The sequence below is a fragment of the Melospiza melodia genome, chromosome 21 (assembly GCF_035770615.1).
Source record: "Melospiza melodia melodia isolate bMelMel2 chromosome 21, bMelMel2.pri, whole genome shotgun sequence".
Lineage (NCBI taxonomy): Eukaryota > Metazoa > Chordata > Aves > Passeriformes > Passerellidae > Melospiza > Melospiza melodia.
The window spans coordinates 14,074,449-14,096,702 of record NC_086214.1 but is presented as its reverse complement, the minus strand read 5'-3'; the positions used below and the strand labels follow the sequence as shown (position 1 = coordinate 14,096,702).

The 22,254-nt window shown below is 44.0% G+C and overlaps 1 long non-coding RNA gene across 1 annotated transcript; it reads left to right on the top strand.

Moving 5' to 3' along the window:
* Positions 1 to 693: 693 nt before the first annotated feature.
* Positions 694 to 21,473, top strand: LOC134427843 (uncharacterized). The gene is made up of 3 exons (XR_010030243.1): positions 694 to 744; positions 1,186 to 1,218; positions 21,444 to 21,473. It is a non-coding gene; the product is annotated as an uncharacterized LOC134427843 (long non-coding RNA).
* The last annotated feature ends 781 nt before the right edge of the window (positions 21,474 to 22,254 follow it).

Here is a 22,254-nt window from a genome sequence, read left to right as displayed (position 1 = left end):
TTAAAAGGATGGTAAAATAGTGCAGGGATAATAAAGCATCCGCCTTTTAATCTAATTGGGGCATGCACTTTTGCCTGCAAAAGCTGCATGTCGTTCTCATACTAATGCTGCAGCTGAATATGCAGATCAGGTCCATCATAGGCTCCTGTAGCTAACCAGGATAATTTTGTGCATTAGTACTTGATTTGTGTAGAAAACTGCTGCAAAGGTTCATGCAGATATTTGGGATGGGATGCATTGCTTCTGGCTCTCCCAGATGTGCTGCACAGCTGCAGTTCAGCTGCAGTTAGAAGTTTGATGAACTCTAGAATAAGCCTTGTTGTACCTCAGTATCCCTTGTCCACTCAAGCTTGCTCTTTAAATTCTGCTCTTACAGCACCAATCTGTTGTTCATGATACTGTAAAACATCGGAGAAGTGTGGCCTCTACTCCATGGGTGCTGCAGCATTCCAAACACAACTTTATGGGACAAATTATCTTTATTTAGTCAATCTGTGAATACTGGAGAAAGATGTTATTCATGATGTGATTCCTTTATAGGTGAGGGAAATGGGAGATGTCCCGCAGGAGCTGTAGCTGGGGCTGTGCCAGAGGAACGATTGGCGGCCCCGGTGTCGTGTCGCGGTGACACAGCCTCTGTCCGTGCTCCGCAGGTGCGGCGGGGTGGAGCCGGCCCGAGGGGTCCCGCGGGCGACGGACTGCTGCTCAGGGTGCTGCACCGGAGATTTGCAACTACAGGCTGAGGTATGCAGGGAGCCTGGTCAGTACCTACGGGGAAGATGACTTTTAATCTTACATGTCTTCTAAACAGCAGTATAGTCCTGAGCAGAGACACTTCCTCATGCAGCAAAATTAATGCTCTTTTCTAACGTACAATCTGTTTAGCTGACAAGCCTGCACCAGCTTTAATAAACTCACAGTATATCCCTCCCATTAAAAACAGCAACATTTTACAACAAATAGAGTTATTCAGAAATGTCAATGTCATACCGATGCTTTATTTTTTACATTTTAGAATATTTGTTATTACCAGAAAATGAAAATTGGCTATTAGATTAGAAGCTCGTGTTTCTCAGCAACATCATGAATATCACTGGTCTAACAAGAGGGCTGAGATGTTGAAATAGATGTGTGCTGACAGTCCTATCAACTTCTAAAGAGCTAGTCCAGGTTTCTTTCCAACAGGACAGAGTATTGCAGCTTCCCTACAAGGAGGAGGTAGGTGGCTCAAATGCTGTGTGATTCATGGCCATAAGAATGCACCACCACCAACCCATGCATGGATACTCACACGCCCTGATCAAATTATATGTTTGACACATTCTTAAACTGAACCTTTCTGCAAGCAATTACACATGTTAGTGATGCTGTGATTCAGTGTGGTGCTGGCTGATGATGAAACACTGCAGGGCTGCACCTCATGGCACATGGCACCAGGAAATAGGAACCCTAGCTTGCCTTTTACCACTGGCTTCCCTCTGGAGAACAGTAATATATATTAATGTAATGAATATTATTTTAAATGGTTGTGAAAGGACAATTTCGAGACATCCCCTGTTGCAGTAGGTATTTTCTAGTAAATGTACTCAAAATTGTAAATGGAAGAAAATACTTGAGCTTTAAAACCTTTGTCAGACAGCAAAGAACAGACACAGTGTGGGACAGAGCTGGCTGTGGCTCTGGGGGGCTGCAGCCTTGCCTGGGGAAGTGCAGCTTCAGGAGCTCTAAAGACAGAGGCAGTGAAAGGGTTTGTTCAGTGGTACATGAACAGGAACACTGCTGCAGTCAACCCCTTCTGGGTGCAACTGTGAGTCCCAAGAGGGGGGAAGGGAAGGAAGAAGGAATATCTGTCCATTTTTGGAAAAGTTACAAATTCTTAACACTGATACACTGTGATATCCTGTGCTTTGTCCTCTCAGGAACTCCTCTTCTTTGGGGCAAATCATTTAATGTCTCTTGAATACTTGTTAAAACATTTCCAATGCCAGCATTATTCATTCACGTTTATGAAGTCTGTTTATATTTGTGCTTCAGTAAATGTCACCATAAAAGTAATATTATCAAGTATTGGAAAAAATCTTTTCCCAAACCAGTGGTAAAGCTCTTGGTGACTGTAATGGAATTAATCATCCAACTGGTCTGCAATGTTTATAGAGAACAGTGGATATGTCTCCACACTCTGCTGGCTGAAAAGCTCTCTCAGACATTTGGTGTACTTTTGTTATTTGTTCTAAGCATCATTTAGTGCCCTCTGTGACCTTATTATGTTTATATATATATAATTAGAAAAAGATACATTTTAGGATGTGGTATTTTTGGCCAGGTTAAAAAATGCATTTTATTAAAATTGATTCAGAGAGGATCAATTGTCCCTGACTCTCCACTGGATTTTCTGTATTCCTTCCAAATAGGAAATTCTAAACAAATTTCATTAAACTAATGTGTATTACCTAAAAAATTGATAAAAGACTGAGTTCTGGGATGTTAAGAGCTCTCTATGAAAAAGGGAATAGAACCTTTACCTCAAGGTAAAAAATCAGCATCCAACCGTGACATAAGAGTTTGCAGGCAAGACTTCCACTGGTGCCAGTTAGAGCTGCACTGTAAGGAAATTATAGTTATGTAATAGAATGTTTTAGTGAATAGTTTCATAGTTCAATAAATTTTCTATGACTGGGAGAGATGTGGGGCGAAGTGGGCTCTGAACATGACAGGACATGATTTTTTACCCTTTATTTCACACCAGTACTCCCTCTGATTTAGCTAGGAGTGATCCACAAGTCTAACTAGGAACAAGATGTCAGACTTGAATTGTAGAAATTACAGTTGTGAGTTTTGGTTTGTTCTCGTTTTAATCCATGGTGATATCCTTGGTTAGAAATGGCGTTAATAAATAATGACAATCTGTATTTGGAATTGAGAAGGATTTCTAATTGAGAATGATTTACTAATTGATAAAAACATAGGAATGAACTCCTCTTTGTTTCATTTAGAGTCCCAGTAGATTTCCATTTGGCCTGGAGAGTTTTCTCTGTCCCCATTTTCAGGCTTCATTGCGTTATCTGTATTCACTGGTCTATCTCCTGTGGCATCTTCTTCATTATTAAGCAGGGTCTGAGAAGGAGAGATTGGATTAGACCAATTTGGTCATCTTATGGCACAAGACAATACTAAGTATCTCCTAACATTTTTGACATACTGATAAAGCAGATTTTTGATATGAACTCTGTCTAACACATCTGATCTGTACAGTCTTCCGATGCATTGTATTTGCAGGACTACTCTGTGATTTTTCAATAACCTACCAACCAACCAATTTCCCTCTTTTAAGGACTCGTGGAGAGGGATGTAATGCAGCCAGGGATGCTGACCTGCCTGTAAAAACTGAGAACTGCATAAAAAAGGAGCTTGAGTTTGCAAAGTTTTTTCCCATAGCAACAGTTGCAAGGATTCTTTTTTCTCATAATTATTTTTTAGAATTAATCAGCCTGATGGTACATAACACAGCTGAAAGAAATACCCTTTGTTTTCTTTTAAGTTGCCAATGTAACCATAATTAAAAATTTTTTAAAAAACCAAAAACATAAAAAACAGACCGTTGGGAAGGGTGACTGATTGGCAATGTGCCAGAATAATGGAGTTAGGTAAGGCTGTTAGAAAGCAATTGAATTATGGTGAGACAGTAATAACTACAATGGGAGTCTGGACTGTAAAATTTTCAGCTGTAATACCTCAACAGACAGTTCTGAAATATTTGCCTTTGTGCCACCTGCACATCTGTAGGAGCAGGCATGGCCACTGCTGGTGAATGCCAGGGTAGGAGCTCGGTTCTGGAGCTCTTGTGTGTGCGGTTCCCGTAGATCACAGAGCTTCTGTTACAGAAGCAGGAAGAAATTAGGCTAAGAGTTACTGTAGTGACTTGAAAAGAAAATGTAAGTTATGAGGAATAAAAATGGACTTGTTTGGGAAAAACGCCCATCTCCTACCTTATCTGTCTGCTCAGGAAACCTTCACCTTTTATTTTCAGGTGAGCAGAGCTGGGCTCTGCCAGCGGAGCTTTTAGAAGCATTCTTTGAATGCAGAGAGATACTTGTAGGCAATTTCAGCAACACAGCTCTTATTTTAATTTTCTTGACAGAAAAAGACCAAGCACTGAAAAAGGTGGTGATTGCATTTTAATAACCAAGAAATCAAGTAAGTTTCAAATGGCTAAGAACAAATTCTCTGGGGAAAATAAACCAAAAGCATTTCCACCTTCAGCCTGAGAGATCAGCTTTCAGAGTGTGTAACCTGCCAGGTTCTGGGTTCACCATTAGGTACTTTGTACAAACCACCTTTTTTAATTCAGGGTGGTTTCCCACAAGGGAATCTTTCCATGCTCCGAGTTAATTATGTTTCTCTCCTCTCGAGTTTCTTTACTACCTAGAATTTTAAGCTAATGTAGTCTATTTTAGGTTTTTAAAAGTGCTCAGTGCTATGATATCTATGTAGTCATCTAAAAAAGGTTTTTTTAAATCTGTATACAGGGAAGTAGAGGACAGCTAGGGATCATCCTAGTTCTCACAGAGCATAGTATCTTTGGGCTGACTAGAATAGTTGTTCTCAAGTAGTCCTGCTGTGCAATATGTGTACATTTTAATGAGGTGAATTAATCCCTATGTTCTAGGAACAAACTTTGATAGTATTATCTGTCATTACTTACAAAACTGTATGAATTAGAGTGCACAGAGCTATTCTGGGGCTGCCAGACCAGTTAAGGAAAAACAGTTTTTTTACAGGACACTAAAATTCAGTTGCTTTACAAGCACTCAGCTACAGTTGGGGTCAATATCAGCAGGGACTGCTGTACAGAGAGAAGGCACATACTGTCCTAAGATAGTGCCTGATGCTGAGGTTTTGCAATAAATCCCTTGCCCCACAACTTCCACCAGCCTTGTTTTTAGCTGGAAGTCTTCAAAGCCTGTTAGCAAACAGCAACAAGTATTCTACTGACACCTAAGATGGGGAAAATAAAACACCAGCAGTGCTAAATGTCACACTTGGAAATGGCAATCGTACATGTTCAGCAGCCCATTACCCCCTGAATATTAAAAAATTATGTGGGTCCTTGCTGGAGGGATGCATCACCAGTCAGAAAATGGAAAGCACTGAGCTCAGAGAGAGCAGAGCCCGCTGAACGTGCGGGCAGGAGCCTGTGCCAGTGAGCTGTTACCTAATAACTTGGTAATTCAAGCTCAGATACAGAGTCAGGGAGCACAAGGGAGCCTCTTGTAGCCTGACATTTAGAGACCTGAGACTGAAAATCAACTAAAATGACTCAATTTTTTCATTTTTTAATATTAGCCGCCCAGTGTTTATGTGAGCTCTGAGACATAAGGGGGAGCAAAGTGGAGCTAAACATGTCTTTAAAGCCAGAATGGACAAATGGGGTCAAATAATCAAGCAGGAACCTTTCTGGTGTCAGCCTTGAACAGTGAGGGCTCTTAGTCCAGCAGTGGCAGGCCAGGTACCAACACTACATGGAAGGTGCTGGAAATGCAGGGAGGTCAGCAGGTGCACTAGAGCCAGGTGCACAGCAATGCCTTTTGTTCCCATGTCCCAAGGGAGCACCGGAGTGACCTGGGAGACAACTGCAGTGGTGACTGCAGAGGGGAGTGGTGCTGCTCTGTGGGAAGAGGCTTCTGCAGGACAGGGAAGCTCCGTCAGTGGCTGGTGGTGGTTGTGGTTTGTCATGTGTGTTCCTGACTCAGCCATAAATTTGTGTGAAGATTGTCAGTAATTTGATTGGGAGGGGCTCACCAGGTAAAGGACAGTAAAGACTGCTCAGGGGTAGTCAGAGATGATGCTCAAGCTGGTAAGGGCTCCCTAAAAAGCAGTAGGAGTTTCCTGAAATCTTCTCCAGCATGGATGCAGGAAAATCAGTTGTCCAGCTGAAATAAGGCTAAAAATAATGTGAAGACAGCAATTTGATTAGTTTAACATTCATGCTTGCCTTAATATCTAAAATGCTTTCTTCCACCTTCTATAAGCTTATGGAAAGCCCCCCCTGAATTCACTTGGAGCAGGTGCTTCAAGGTGCAACTGAATCTTTGTTTGAATAAGGAAGTAACACTAGTGAATACAGCTGGCTCCAAGCAGTGTTCGCCTTTCTGTGCAAAGTTTTCATTAGTGAAGTACATTCTTTTCAGATCATTTGTAATGGATGTAAGAGCTTGACATTAGCTACTTACTGTATCCCCAGACCAGCTTAAAACCACTGTGGAGCCTCCTTACGGTGCGTTGGAAATGGAGAAGAAAATGTGAGGACTTGTAGTAAGTCCTTTAAGATCTTGTAGTAAAACTAATTGTCATGGGACTTACAAACAGCACTCTACATTTGTACTGATTTATTTTTGTGCATTTCATAATTCATTTTCAATTGTCTTGCTTCTTGTGGAGTAATTTACATATATGTAAAATGAATGCAAAAAAATTAAATCAAAACTGTGTCCCTTCTCACTATGATTTTGCTAGTGCTAATAATAGAACAGGGTGCAAGGCAAGTGGAGAATCTTGCCTTCAGGCATGAATCTGATTTCACTGCATTTTTGTCCAGTTAATTGTTTTGATGTTATTTTTAATTTATCAGTATTTTGACTAATTAGAAAAATGCTCAACAAACTGCACCATTCAAAAAATTGTTGTGCAACTCAACAGCTAATACACATTTTAATCTGGAGTGTTGAGAATTATGGTGAGAAGCAAGACAGGATGGAGTGGGGGTAGGGAACTTGAAATAATTCAAAGAAATTGGAGAGAAGGCAAGTAACTAATTTTATTCCCATTTATCAATTAAGGCAGGATTCAGTGTTTATCCATCATGGTAGACAGAGGGAAGGAAAGAGAAAAGGGTGTCATGAGTTGGGTGTTTGTGAGCACACCAGCTGTGATGGGAGAGGTGAGCACAGCAAAAGAAAGAAGTTGCTGTTGGTGTTAATGACCAGAGAATGTCTGAGCAGGGCAGCGATGTGGCCTGTGGCCCCCACAGTAGCCAGGTGGCCAGTTCCCCACTCAGTCTGCCAAGTGACTTGATCGTGAGCTCGGAGCAGACAGGGTGCCAGGTGGCCAGATCCGTCACTCAGCATCCAATTAACAATGACACTGGTTTGGAGCCAAGCGAGAAGGCAGCTCTCTGATAGGGACAGGGAGCATCACCACACCATCAGTCCGGCCCCTATGGCAGCTCCTGCTCCTTTCCATTCCTCTAGAAAGCTTCTCGAGACTGATCTGAGTTGTTTTGGTTGGTTGGTTGGTTGGTTGGTTGGTTGGTTGGTTGGTTGGTTGGTTGGTTGGTTGGTTGGTTGGTTGGTTTTGGGGTGGTTTTTAAGCAGTAAAGCTGTCCAAATCTTTTGGATATTTCAACGTTATTCTTTTCTAGCACTTTCTCCATGGCTCAGAGCACAGCTGTGCCGTGCTGTAAGCAGTGAGTCTGTCCACACAAGAGAGGAACTACCCAGGTCATTTAACTTCCAAACTGCATTGGAGTGCTGATCCAATTTAGGGAATGTTAGCCCGTGTCTGGTAGTGGGATTGTGGCACAGGTGGAACATGCCTGATTATACCTGAATTACTTAGCAAGAAATAATGCTGCACTTAATTCTAACCAAGAATTTTAGAAATAAGGACAGTTTTCAAATTCTGCTTTTCACACCGATTGAACATTCAATAAAGGCAATTGCCCTTTAAAGTTTTTTTCACCTCAGCAGATTATGCAAGATACTCTTCATTATTTACACATTATTTGATGGGTCTGCTTTTCCCACTCTTTACATCTGTCACAAATTTTCCATAGCTTTAAAGGAAAGTATAAAAGTCAAAGTTTGCTGTGCTTATGTGAGCATAATAATGGATTTTCTGAGAAAGTTTTGAAAGACAGTCAGGATTTGGGAGATGGAATGGCCCAGTGAGGTTGTTGTTTGAATGATGTTGTTTGTCCACACTAGTGGCTCTCTGGAGGCAGTGCATGTGGTCTTTTCTCAAGCCCTACTGATGTGGCATAGAAGCAAAGCCAAAAATTTTTGGAAGTCTTTTCCACTCCCTAGAAACCAGGTTGGGACATGTAAGTAAAGAAAATCTGTCAGTTTTATTCATATGTTGTGAATACATAGAGGTCTTCCATTTGTAGCATCTTGCATAAGTACTAGGGTATTAAAACATAAAGGTAATGGGAGTCTTTTAAAATTTATCTCTCTTTAAGTTTCTCATAGGCTGAAAATAGCATTCCACCTTTAGGCTGGCAGTTAGGGCAAGATAAACATTTCAGAATCAGGCAAATGGACTGGCTGAAAGTGAGATAATAGTTTATAGGAATGGAGCTATTTATAGCCTGCAGTATGCAGCGTTGCAGCGACAGCCCCATGACTCACGGTCAGCGCGGGGAAGGTGCTCTCAGGGGAGAGGCCTGGCCAACATCTCAGAGCTGTCACTGCAGTGGCACACGTGACAAACTGGCTGAACGATGGCGGGGCTTGTGGTTCTACCTGGGCAGCTACAAATAGTGACATTTAAAACTCAATGGCCAGGTGTCAGATTGGTCACATCTCACTGATTTGCTATATATCAGTACAAGGCTATGCATATGAGACAATCAGCTACATCAAGCAGGGTGGCGTCTCCTTTGGCAGGTGGAATACAAAATACCAGTACTTGTTTCAAGTTCTCAAATACTCTATTTGTTAAATCATGTAATACTTCTCTGTTAGACTTCTCAATGATGAGACAGGAATAGCAGTTTTGATCCGTAACTTCTTAAAGCTAACGAAATATCCCAGCATTTTTGGATGAAGGGGACAGTAACTGATGTACTGTGATTTCTGAGTTGACTCAGAGTGGCCCTGTGACCTCGTGTTAGCCTCTCTCACCAGTTTCCATGGCAAAACGGAGCTAACAGTGCTCAATTATCCACTTTATCTACTAAACAGGGTTAAGACTGGGGACGTTTCGACCATTTAATTACTCTTTGTAATGAGCTCTGAAGAGAAGTGACTATGAGCCGGTGGTGGTGGAGTAAATCTCACAGCTGCTGGATAAACGGTGTGGGTAGGGTGGGAGGCCCGGGCAGCAGCCGATGCCGAAACTGCCGTCCCCGCGGTGCCGGTCCCAGCGCAGCCGGCAGGGCGGCGCTCTGGCAGAGCGGGGCTCCGGCAGAGCGGGGCTCCGGCAGAAGGGGACCCCGGCAGTGCGCGGCTCCGGCAGAGCGGGGCTCCGGCAGAGCGCGGCTCCGGCAGAGCGGGGCTCCGGCAGTGCGGGGCTCCGGCAGAGCGCGGCTCCGGCAGAGCGGGGCTCCGGCAGAGCGCGGCTCCGGCAGAGCGGGGCTCCGGCAGTGCGCGGCTCCGGCAGTGCGGGGCTCCGGCAGTGCGGGGCTCCGGCAGTGCGGGGCTCCGGCAGAGCGGGGCTCCGGCAGTGCGGGGCTCCGGCAGAAGGGGACCCCGGCAGTGCGGGGCTCCGGCAGACCTGGGCTCCGGGCGGCTCCCGGCGCCGCCTCCCGCGGAACGCTGCGGTCTGGCCACCGCCGGCGTGATGCCGAGCGCCTTGCATCATCCGCCCGCCTCCGCCTCTCTCCGCCGCAGCTGCGATAGTCACAATTACGCTGGGAGGAGTGTGTCCGTGGCATTTCTGCCCGTTGGATCCCTCGCAGGCCATCCCACGGAGGTGGGGTTTCTGCCGTGCTTACGTGTCTGTGTTTTAAATCAGGCTCTCCTTGTGTAGCTGCCCTGCGGCCAGCGTGCCCCTCTGTGCCCTGCGCACACAGGGCTGCAGAGCGGGGCAGCTCATGGCCGTCTGACCCCAGAGCGGCCCTGCTCGCCCCCGTGCTCCTCTGCCCCCTCCCCAGCTCGCCGGCCCTGCGCACGGCACGGAGGGAGAGGTTCTCACGGGAACTTGAGGGAGAAAAGGAGCTTGGAGAGAGAAAAGGCTATATGAGACCAGGGTTTTGATTATCAGTGGCGGGACAGGCGCCCAGTAGCAGGCACGGTGATCCCTGACTGACCCTGCTCGCCGCCGTCCCCTGCCCACAGAGGAGCCCCACGGTGTGCACCAGCTCTGCCTGTACAGCTACACCAGCAACCCAAGCATGTCTGTAATCTCTGGCCAGTACACAATGAACTCGCTGAGCAATTTTAGTCCCTGAAAATTATTGACTTTGAAAAACAACTTAAAACAAGAATCCTTTGATTGGTGGCTAGGTTCAGAAATGCTTTATTATCTTGTTTTGACTTTAAATGTTTATAAAACATAAAGAAATGATGACTCTGTGTCTCTTTCTTGTATTCTAACATGATTGCTTTTAGAATACCTCCATCATTTTGGACCAGCAGAAGGGTGTTTTCATGTCTATTTCTAAGGACAGGAACTAATGTAGTTGTATTGATGAAGATGGTGTTCAGTCAGAAAGAAAAGACAGAGTAATTAATGGTCAGCTCCAAATATTTGAAAACTGAAAGTTCTAGGTAGGGCCTTCCTCAGATAATGTTTTTGCATTTTAATTAATTCTTCAATCTCTATTGGCATTTTTTACCAGCATCATCAGACTTTACAGTATTTACATTTGGGGGGCTTTTTTCAGAATGTTAGAGAACGACATGTGAAAGAATGAAACCCAAATTATATTCTCTTCAAAGATATTATCACTTTGTCACTAATATTATATAGGTCTTGTTTATCAATGACCTGATATTCTTAGACACCAGTTGAGAATCTGCTGAAGGACCAGACAATTGGAATGACTGTCTATAATTGAGCTGTCATCAAGTCAGCTGCCATCCCCGGGATCATGGAATCCTGTTCCTAAATGTCTATGACACCACAGAGTTTTGTGGGGAGTTTTACCACAAGAGGATGAGAGTCTTCTCCAGGTTCAAATAACCTCTCTCTCCTGGCCCTCTCTTCTCCAGTTATCCCAAATCGTGCTGTGGGCAGGCCCTTGCATAGGCAATAGGGATGATTTTGCAGAACTTATGAAGGGTAAAACTCTGCTTTGATTGCAGGTGGCTTTCACTACAGCACTGCTAGATTCATGCTAATTTCAGTGTACACTAGATGTTAACCTCAGTGTATTTTTAATTTCAACTTTTCTTGCTCCAGCCCCTCTGTTGCCCCCCTTGACACCCTCATACCCAGTACCTGACAGCCACACCTGGCAGCGTGCTCAGAAAGAGCTGATGAAATGCAGAGAGCCCCTGCCAGACACCATGAACAGTTTTGCCCCAAGGAACCAAAAATTGCCTGTCTATTTTACACCCATGTGCTGTGCAGATTAGGATGTGGCTTCAGGTATTTGAATGCTTTAAGCCTGACTGTAAGATTTTTTTTTACCCCCATAATAATAAGTGGAACTAAATGCTCTGTTTTCCAATATGCCACAAGGCTGATAAAATAGAAGGCTGGGAAAGGGGATGAAGAGTCAACATTTAGCTTTGGGTATTCTTTTGTTTGTTGTTTTGGAACAGTAGGTTGGAGCAGATTACAAAGCTTGAAATGAATATAAATAGTTTCCTGATTTAAAAAAAAGAAAGAGAAAAGCAGAAGAGTACTTAATTTAAACCGTGCCCTGAGGAGCTGGCAGCTCAAAGCCAACACGTGGACTTGTATAGTGGCACTGTAAAGAGAAATTCCAAACCAAAAGGAAATTAAACTCATCTAGTTGGGTTTGCTTCAGTGTTCCCCCAGCCCAACTGTCTGTAGAGCTGTTACCAACATATTTGCACTGGGAATTAAGATGCTCTTATTTGTAACAGCAGTTATTTGTAACAGCTCTCCTCCACTGCAGAATGCTGTCTTGGCACCAAATGATTTCTACAGTAGCTCTGGAATGGCTACAATCCTCATAATTTTAATAGTTCCTATCATCTGGGAAATACCAATCCATTTCTGGGGTCCTGGATTTACTTATAGCATTAAGATTAGTTAATAAATATAGTAACAGCGATATAATTGTTACCTGTATGACTTGCATGGGCAGAAAGCTTCACTATCTGACAGCTCGGTAGAACAAGGAAGGAAGGGCCAGGTAGGGCATTTGGGCAAGTGAGGAATGGAACAGCAACCTCCTTCTTCCCAGCTCCTGCAGTGTGACCTCCAGACAAGCTCTTCCCATTCATCCTAGCACTTGGTTTTCCTGAAGAAATCTGGCAAAGGATCAGGCAATGCATAATGGAAAGGCTGCTGCATGCTGCAAGTGACAAACCCCACCGCGTTTGGCATTCATTTCTGCTGCATTTGGAGACGTGGACTGGGTAATCCAATATGCCTTTTGTGTCTTATCTGGTGTTGTTTGCAGCAGGCCTGTTTAGTGAGCGTGTCACCTTTAGGCATTAGTGCTGAACAACATCTGAAAATGGAGCCCTACCAGGCTGCTGCTTAAGCAGCACAAGAGCATAGCTCGTACTCCCAGGCAGCCTGGGCTCCATGGCCAGCGCTGCCCGCCAAGCCACGCTGACCAAGGGGCTGTCCACTAACTGTCCTTAAGCCAAAAATATGAGCTTAACAGTTTGGAAGTTTCAGTGCAAAATAATACACCTTTATTTATCCCAATCTTCTTATTTACTTCTTATTTACAGATCTGTGCAGGCATAAATAACATATCAATGCATTTGCTTACTTCATGTTGCACCTGCTAATGACCAGGTACAAAATATCACTGTCTCTGCCTAGTGCACTAGGAATTGTAGAGAGTTTTTGGACTCACCAATAAATACAGATTTTATTATCTATTGAGAACAGGGCTGAAAGAGGACTTAGCAAAAAGGGCCCAATGGATGGTGTTTTTATTGCTGTCCTTCAGTGAATATCATCCAAAAGGATTTCAGCACTATATTTTGCCATCTCTTCCAAGCAGAATACAAAATTATATATAAATATATATACACTTAAATGTACTTTTGCAACACTTTGGGGAAGATGAGGCTAACTCTGACCCAATTTTTCACTGAAGTGATTAGTGGTTCGATGTGCCTCAAACTGAAATCCATTAAAAGGTGCTGCTGTGCTAAAGCTTCATCTCTGGTGATCAAGTCTCTTTGAGGAGTCTGCAGTTAGCTGCTCAAAAATAGACTCACCAACAGTCACTAAGTAATTTTTTAATATTTAGGTCACTTTTCATTTCTAGTTTTCAACTTTGGAGGCAGAACCTGGTAGAGGTACTTATTGCTCTGAACTCTCCCTTAAGTAAGGGGGAATTTCATCATTAACTTCAGTAGCCAGGACTTCTAGATCTGTTCAAGTTTAAATGTATGAAAATTTCAGCATTGCTGCCATCACAGTTCCATCTTTCAGGATGGTGTATCACTTGCTTCTGTTCCAATTCAATCCTTCCAGTTAGTTAGGAGTTCTTTTGACTGAAAAGGCCGTGTCAATGTAAGCCCAAAAAGGTTGAGGAGTTTGGTATACTTCTTTCCCTTCCTTTTATGTGATTTCAGCCATACCTGGATTTGGGGATTTGCTGAGCTTCAACAATCCCATTATAACCAGAGCAATGCAATTTGTCTGTAGACAAGCTCTTAATGTCATTTACAGTGATTATATCTGTGCTAAAATTACAGTATTGGTTCAGAGCAATGTCATTATTTTAAATAATTATTTAAAATAATTGTAAAACAAATCAGTGATCCTATTTTGTAGAATTGCTTCCAATTACTTTTCTTCAAATACTTCTATTAGAAGGAGTCCTGTTGTTGTTGTGTGTCAGGGACTGTCCGGTGCAGCCAGCCATGACAATGACACAGAGCACATCGGGCTTGGCACAGGTGGCATTGACTGCTCGGAGCTGCTTGAGAGGTTTCCTGAGTGCTCAGGCTTTCCTGCAGCACAAGGAGCATTGAGCGTAGAGTTGGGTTATTTATTATCAGTATTGCTTTTATTACGATTTTTTTCAGGATTTTCCATGTTCATATTACACTCTTTGCCTTCTCCAAGGATGGACTCTCCATTACCTTGTACTTGTTCCCTGATGTTATGCTCGTTCTGGCAGGTTGTGCTCACACCCTACAGTCACTTTTCTAACCCTTTGGAGAAATGCCTCTTCTGACTTGAACCCTACAAAGAAGAACATGAGATTATCTTAACTTGGTACTTCGTTATTTGATACTTGAAGATTTTAGGAGAAAAATAATAAAAGTTTCCCTTTCTCCACTCCTAACTCAATAGGGTATCATGACAGCTCCTGTTTTGAATGTTTTGTGTCACTGGGGCTCTGGACAGTTTAAACAGGGCAAACCAGACTTGGAAATGAAGCTCCCAAGGTGTGTTTCTGTGCTGGAGGCAGCTGCTCTGGAACGCTTTGCCGGGCTGTCCATGTGAGGGAGACAGGGAGCCGGGCCAGGATGGGCTCCGCGTCCCGGGAAGCCGCGGCCAGGGCAGCCCGGGCAGGAGCCGGGCTCTGCGCGCCGCTCCTGCCTGGGAACCACCAGTGGCTCAGGACGCGAGGGTACTGCCAGGAGAGGAGCGGAACCGAGAACGCACCAGTTGCTATCAGCTTCATAAATGAGTCACCAAAAGAGAGAAAAGAGTCCTTATTAAATCAGGCACTTCTTACACTATCAACTTGTCACAGTGTGAGCCCTGAGCAAATGCTTTCAGCATCTGAAGAGATGATTCCTCTGCAGTGCACTCGGTTTCATCCTGATGATGTTTAAAGACATCATTTCATGTCTCTAAACATTTTCTAATGCCAAACAAATGCCGTTTGCGTTTATGTGCTCAGAGTAACAGTGACATCCAGTGGCTGAGCGACCCAACCACGGGAACAATCGCTGAGAATGGAGCGGCCGAAGCGATCAGTCATGGTGGCTTAGATCACATGGACTTCAGAAAGAATATGTAACGTGCCATGCTCGAGACTTGTATGACAGCCAAACCCATGCCACCTTCTCACTTGTTCTCTTGGGAAGAGCTGGAGTGTCTACAAGAGGGATTGCTGTGAGCTCTCCTGTGGTGGTGGTGGCTTTAGGCATAGATTGACTCCTCGTTTAAAACCTCCTTTTATCTCTGTAAACAAGTGTTGCCGAGTCTGTAAGCACTTCGGGCATGAGCAAAGCTGATGGCTGTTCTGAGAGCTGCCTGGGACTGGGGAACAAGCAAGGCTGCAGCAGCAGCACTCATCTCAGATGTAGAATATTTTTTCATGTGCTCCTGAGTCCTCCAAAGCCTTTAGAAGGAAAAAACAACAACAACAACAACAACAACAACAAAAACTAAACAGAAAAGGTGACTAGAACTGGTAATGCAGTGTCATAAACAGGGCTGGGGTTTCTCTGTGCCCCTAAAGCATCTGATCAGAGTATGTGAATGCAGATGAGAACATTTTATTCCAGAGATGTTATTTGTTACTGGCTCTGGTTCCAAGGGCAGCCCCTGGAGCCACCATTGCACAGTCAGACCCTGGGCTGTGAGCATGCCACAGGTGGAGGATCACCCATGGCTCTGGGCATGCCACAGGTGGAGGATCACCCATGGCTCTTTGGGATGGCTGCTGCTCCCCTCCTGAATGCAAACTGCAGCCTCTTCCTCTCTTACTGCTCAGCTTCCAGCCTGACATTTGTGCTTTGTTTGTGGTCTGACAGTTAACAGAGATCTTAATGACATACAATTCATAGAGCTTTAGGATGGTAATTACAACAGCAGTGCTGCATTCCAGGAACAAACTCGGGTGTTTCAGAGAAAACTCACACAAAACCAGGAACAGCTCCCAGAAGTCTTCTGACATTAAGTGTACAAATAGCTTGATAGAATAAATGGTTGCTTCCAGCATGAACTGGACTAATTTTAGACAGGAATCCCTAATGTGCCTGTCAGTGCTTCCAAATGAATGATTAAAGATAAAAATAGATCTATTATGTTTTTGCTTGCATGGGGCCTCAGATCTGTGAGCAATAGGGAATCACCTGCTGCAAACACCCATGTGAGCCTGCCCTAATGTACTGTGGAAATGATTCCACAGTGTCCATTGAGCACAGCTAATTTCATTGCCACTACTGGAGACATCCGGGTTGCAGTAACAAGAAGTGCTTGGTAAATTTGTTTGGACTTTGCTGTTTCCTGGTTAATGTAAAAGTGCCAGTGCTATGAGGCCTGTTCTGCACTATGCTTCATTTTCTTCTAAGAGCCTGCCAGTGAACTACACACACAATGAGAAATGTGTTTTGTAAGGCTGACCTGAATGTTGATGTTGTCTTTTTTGTCCGTTTCCCCTCAAAGTCTTGGTTTTATTTATTTGTTTTTATTGACTGTATAATTGAATTTGCATAACAGTTTCCATTTAGCAAGCATTTTTCTTTTAAAATAAGTCCACTTGTACTGTCTTCTGGCCCAATTTCTAACAAATATATCAGAAATATATGTTAAAATATTCATAGTACTAGTAATACAGAAATATTGCCACAATATCACTGGATGCCTTAAATACATGCACTTGTAAACACTGTCTGTGTCACAGGGGTGCAGTGTGGCTGTGGCAGCTCCTTCCCAAGCATCCACAAGCATTGGCAAAGCATCCATTCCCAAAATACCCGATGAGAAGACGCCTTCATCACACCTGCTCAAAGGGCAAAGGATTTCACTCTTTTTGTCGGCACATCATTTATCAGAAGAATTAACAGATCTTGTATTCAAGTGCTTAATTCTCAACTAAAGAGTAAAGCCAGAAAAAATGAGTTCATTATTTGTCATGGATACAGAGTACATTTGCTTCTACTATGTAGAGTAATACATTTATAGTAAGACTTTATTCTTCAAGGTTCACGGGTCAAGATTAATCAGTTGTGACCTTGGCACACAGCTCATCTCTTTATGAAGTAAAAGCTGAGCAAGGGAATCTGAAACAAGGATCCATACATTTATATAGAGCTGAGTCTGACTGAATGGTTGAAATGTAATTGAACAGCAAAAATACCATTCCTTTGCTGAGGGAGAATTAAAGATCTTTGGAAAAAGAGAAGTGAAATATGAGTAATTTTTCAGTGAAGTGACATTATGAATTAATCTCTAACATGGCTGAGGTTGATAGTTATGGTTCCTTCCCTAGTATAACCCTTTCTCCAGAGCAGTTTTCCATGCTTAAAATATTCAGAGAGAAAGACATAAACATCAACATTTTAAATGCCAGGTGCTTTATTGACAGAGTGTTTGCTGTTTGCTGCCAAACAAAATTCATGTTTGTTTCTGCTTGGCATCTTTACTCACAGGAACTTTTAATTTTTTATCTACTTCACGAAATCTGTAGTAGCAAACCAGACTATAACTGTGTAATAGGCTCCTGCAGTCACCCTGGCAGTTCCATCCACAAGCAATGCTGCCTACCCAGGCAGGACCAGATTCCCTGTGTCCAAACTCTGTTGGGACACTGGGAGAGCAAAGCTCCTGCCTCAGCTGTCTGAGTTCACAGACCTCACTGTGTGCATGACAAGGAACAGCTTCGGTTTATATGCTGACAGGGATTTTTCAGTGATTTTTTTAGTCTAAATATACTCTCCTTTTTCACGTTTTCTTTCTTTTTTTACACCCATCAGAGCACCCTAGACCTCTGCCCCACATCACCAATATGGTTTCCCTTGATAAGGGGAATTCCTCACACATGAGGAATTGTTTTTGGCTAGTTTGAGATTATTTTGTGTTTCTTGTCAGGCTTAGCACATGAGACAGTCTTGACTTGTGTGTTTGTGTGATTTTTGTTTGTTCCTCTAAAAGCAAAGGGCTTTTGTATTTCCATGCATAATGCTGGCATGAAAACCCATGTGCTGCTCAGGATCTGGCTGCACTGTTCAAATTGTCCACTCTTCAGTTTAGCAAATCTTCACCTATTTCCACAGATGTAAAAGCAATTCCTAAAAGGAGTATTTTTGCTTAGTGATGTAGTTTTCTCTAGCCTGCTCTAGTCTACACATTATCCACTAAGTTTACACATGCATTACATAGAAAATGCACGACTGCCACCATCAAGAGGAATTATTTTGAGCCACAGCTTTCCTCCTATTTCCTTCTGATTTTATGAGTTTCCCTGCCAAGACTAATCAATATGTAAACCTCTGCATGTTTGCAGCTGGTCTCATCTCTGTATATTAAAAGTTGTATTTCATAGCTTCCAGGTCTCACGATTTCATCACAGCTTCCATAATACTCACCTTTTCGTTCACTCCTGCAGGCATGAGTTTTGTTACTTTAAATATTCTATTCATTTTTGCAGTTGTTGACAGAAACTTGCAAATCTGACCCTGCAGGCTTGAAGATTATTAGGGACATTGCAAAGCACAGAAGCTTAAAATGAGGCACTACTTTAAAGCTTGGCTCGAGAGAGTCCTCATCCTGATTCATGCCTTTGGAATTGCAGAACTCTATCTAAGCTCCTATTCATCCTCACTGATATTGATGTTCCAGCCAGAAGAAGGACTTGGGAGCCAGCCTGCTGGTGTTGTGGCTCTGGGGCAGCCCAGGAGCAGCACCTGCAGCCCGGCCACCAGCCTGGGGCAGCTGGGGCAGCACCGGCACGGCCGGGGCCAGGCAGCAGCGAGAGGAGCCAGAGTCGTGGCAGCTGCCACTCCCTGTGCCCAGCACAGGGCTCCACAGCACAGTAACTAGGGTTTGAACCTGACCTAGGACTTCTACTGCCTTTCCATAAATCTACTGAATCATTTATGTTTGTATTAAGGTTTATAATCTGGCTTTTGGAAAAAGAGCGCTGACCTTTGGCCGATGTCATTTGCCAGACTTCCTCCAAGCGATGCCATCAAGAATTACAGGGATAATGAGGTGGAACAATTTATTAATCTGTCATCCCTGAGCAAATGGGCTACATTTGTTTTGGAGTCTTAATGTAGTGGTCATGGGTTAACCAGTTTGTAAAATCCCTTAGGCATTTCTTTCCAGGTAGGAATAAACTGGGGTCTCACTGATTTACCATATAGTAGAGAAAATAATGGGTGATATCTATAATTAGCATCAAACTTCTTGGATTTTCACTGGGTCAGGAATTCACTGATGGCTTCACTGCTGCAATTCTTTGCACCCAGAGAGCTCTGGAGAGGCTTTTGCAGAACTCCTGCCAGCACCACAACCTGCAAGAGCTCAGCTGGGAGATTTACTCATGGAAATACTCAGTGGTTGATCTGCATTCTGTTTGCCGTGCGAGGGCAGAGCTGAGAGCCCTGCCTGGTCCCTGGCCTTTCCTGGGAGGGCGGTGTTTCTCCTGGGAGGGCTGCTCTCCTGCCAGTGTCCATTCAGCAGGACTGTTCTTCCCTGCTCTGCACCTCAGGAGGGTCTGGGGCAGCAGCTCCTTTGCCAGGCCCAGGCCCAGCCCATGGCACAGATGGGCTGTGGTGATGCCATGTTGCTGGAGCTTGTAGGGTTTGGCCAGATATGATGTGGGCTATTCTCCAAGTTTTGGGAACGATGAAGCTGCAGTTCCTCAGTTAACCCCTCCTAGACACCTGAGCACACCTGTGGACTTTCATAGACATTAGTCAGCTTTATCATGGCTTGGGTAGGCAAAGGATTTTAGTCCAAAAAACAAATAATTGGATACTCAAGTTGAAATTTTATTTATCACATTGTTTTCCTCTCTTGTTGTGATTTGAATAATATCAAAAGTGACTGATGTAACAGACTTTGAGGTTCACCTTTAGGTACAAAAATGTCTGATAGCATTGTTCAGGGCAAGCAGATTGATCAAATCCTGTAGGTAAGGGCTGGAATATCAGACTCCAGAATCCTTGGAAGCCTTTAAACATCCAATTTAAATAAATGCAGCTTATAGGAAGAATTCTACCTATCATGTTTAGGGCAAAGAGAAGGTCTAAGTTGGGATATTGCTGACACCACTGCTGTACTATGATTAAAATATGGCTTTTGATTAGTAAACAGATGGATTTTGATCTGCATCATGAGCCTGAATGAATTTGTTGCCAGTTCTTGAAGCGATTTGTGTTCTTGGAATCAAACTCCCAAACAGTAACAGATGTGAGTACACTGAGCTGTCAAGAGCTTAATGAAGTAAAACCGAGGTCACTACCCAGTTTCAGAGAAGGGTTAAGGGGATCCCTTTTTAAAAGCTAATTATTTAGGACAGCACACCTGTCATTAGGCAGCAGAAGATACCAAAAATTAACCATTATCTTGCATGAGTTCTCACTCTGCCACATGTAGTTGAAATGATAGACAGAGTTGTAGCTTAAAATTAATTGAGCTTTCAAATTGGGAGAAAGCGGGAGAAAAAAATTATTAAGGGTTATTAAAACCAGTTGAAATCACCAGCACAACACACTTTCCAGTAGTATAAACCATTTCCTTTCAATTCTTAATAGCATAAAGACAATTTGGTACACAGAACACGGACAGTTAAATCCAGCAGACATGCAGCAGATGAGACATCTGCTTTCAGCATGGTGTGCGAATAGAGAGCAGAGCCTGGCTGTGCAGGGAGGCAGGGGTGCAGGCAGAGCCAGGTTTGGGGTGCTCAGGGCTCTGACCACGGGCAGGTCTCTGTGTGGGGCACCTGGAGGAGTGAGCGCCCCATGCCTGCGTGCTCGGAGGCTGCGGCAGCTGTGGGCTCGGAGCTGGCAGAGGCTGCCCTTGGAGAGGGCCCAGCATTGTTCAGCCCAGGCTGCTCGGGCTGACACCGTGAGCAGAGGTGTCTCTGTGCACAGGCCTTGGGCACATCAGCTGAGTGCAGCAGGAGCTCCTCTCGTGCTCACATCCCACCCCACAGGAGCCGGCCCATGGCACCCAGGAAGGCGGCAGCTGCTGCTTTCCCTGACTGCAGATGTACATGTGGAGTCACAGTTAGAGCTGTGAAGATGCCGTCTATCACTTTTTGTCCCAAGTGGAATGGGATGTAAAAGCTCACCCTTGGGTTCAGGCCTGCAGAATTGCCCAGAGCCCCCATGAATCCCATAGCCCACCAGCTGCTGGCAGCAGCCTCCCCTCCTCTCCCTCCATCAGATGTGGGAGCACCAGCCAGCCCAGCCGGGGGGAAATCACCTCATACTTTCCAAGGAGCACTGTTTCCATCCTTGTGCAGGCTGGTGACCAAGGCAGTGTGTCCAGGGATGGGAGAGCTCTGATGCCAGTGGTGGTTCTTTGCAGGTTACTATGTGCCAGTAGTTTCACTCATGCAACTCATGCTATTAAAATCACTCACCTGGTACTGGCAAGCAGAGGGGCTCAAGAACCCAGGCATGGAAAGGAGACACGATGGCAGGCGCTGGAAGTGCAGAAAGGAGGGAGAAGTCTTTGTTGATCTCCGTTTTTGTGGTAGAGATGTAAAGTGCTGACCCAGGGGCTCCTCTGCAGAAAAGCAAATTTATAATTCTTAGGAGATTGCTGCATTTATACAGGGGATTTGGGTGAATATATAACTGCCTCCATAGGAGCCTTTCATCATTTAGCATCCTACTGATGCCTGCTTTTCCTCTCCACAGGAATCCTGCCCCGGAATGATTGTAAATTACCAGGCAGAAATCTTTGATCACTCACCAATTAACTCTCTTCCTTTCAACGTGTAAAGCTCTGTACAAGAGAGCTCCAGTAACTTCAGTATGGAGAGAAACATTTAAATTCAACATTCTGGGAACTTTGTTACCTGCTACTTATTCCTGAACAGAAAATTTCTTCTGTGGTTCTTTTAGACTGTTCCTTTCAAGTAGGCACAAATCCAGAGTATGAATAGTGATGCTTTCTACATCTGCTCTTACAAAAACTAAAATCTTCTAGTCAAACATAAATCTTTGAACTTCATAGGTTATTTCAGTGAGAGATAATACATTGTTGTAAGCAGAGAGAGCGGGATGGAGAGAGGCTGCTCATTTCTTACCTTAAATTTCTTTTTTCTTGGGCCATAGTGGGAAGCAGTGAAATAATCAAGGTCTGCCTCAGCTTTGGGAGTGGGCACAGCCTTGGCTTTAGCTCTGTCCCTGTGCTCAAGGTCACAGTCCTGGCTCTGCTCAGCTGGAGCTGGTGCTCTCAGGGATCACCTTCCTCCTGCATTTTAGATCCACAAAGAGAAGGATTTGCTTTCCTCCTAATGAAGGATTTCTCAGTTGTAATTCTGCATGATTTACATATTTTTAAAGATTTTTGGTCCTTTCCAAAGGGCAGACCTAGTTTCTAAGGCTGAGTGTCAGCATGGCTTCAGCCAGCACACAAGGGGCTGAAGGCAGTTGTGAGCTCCCTCTTGACGTGAGCCGGGGCAGCAGCTCACCAAGTGATCCTGTTTGCAGAGTTAGCTTTGGT